Raw genomic sequence first — 665 nt, 5'->3', positions numbered from 1 at the left:
GGCAATTTGTGCACTTACAGCTGGCACGTTGGTGTGCTAAACAATGCGAGAAGTTACGATGAGGATAATTTGCTGTTATTAAAATGAGCTAACATTGTTGACTTGCGGCAATTCATCTCGGATCAAGATCCACACTGCACAGCAAAGTTTAGGCATACTTCGTTCGAGGCGCTCCAAACCAGACTGGACATCTTCATAGCATTGCACCCACATACTGATGCTCAGGCGAAAAGCTTTGAGCATGCGATCGAGGCTATCCTCAAATAAACTTGCACGGATCCATTGCGATGTTTGAACGAATTGCTCTCACTCATTGAGCTGGTGCTACATAACGCAGAATACATCGCTTCAGGATCCACCACATTTCTTATTATTGCTTTAGTCCTTCCTCGTGTCCCTTGACACCTCCACAACTTTGTTTCGGGCTTGATGGGAATGTGTTGTCTATGCCGATCAGCGAGCTGTTACTGCCACTCGACAAATTTATTTTGAATAAATTGCATAGTGCGCGATTCAATAGTCGGAAGCCTAGACTTGCGAACGCAACATGCTCGACACCCGAGGCAGATAAACATGAATTTGAATCGATAGCTAGGTTTCATTTGATGCTGTAAGTCTATCTACACATGCAAGTCTGTAGATATTTCGACTGTGCTGCACCCTTG

This window comes from Plasmopara halstedii (genome assembly GCF_900000015.1).
Source record: "Plasmopara halstedii genome assembly, contig: Scaffold_3060, whole genome shotgun sequence".
Lineage (NCBI taxonomy): Eukaryota > Oomycota > Peronosporomycetes > Peronosporales > Peronosporaceae > Plasmopara > Plasmopara halstedii.
The sequence above is the reverse complement of the archived record's forward strand: the minus strand, read 5'-3'. Positions refer to the sequence as shown.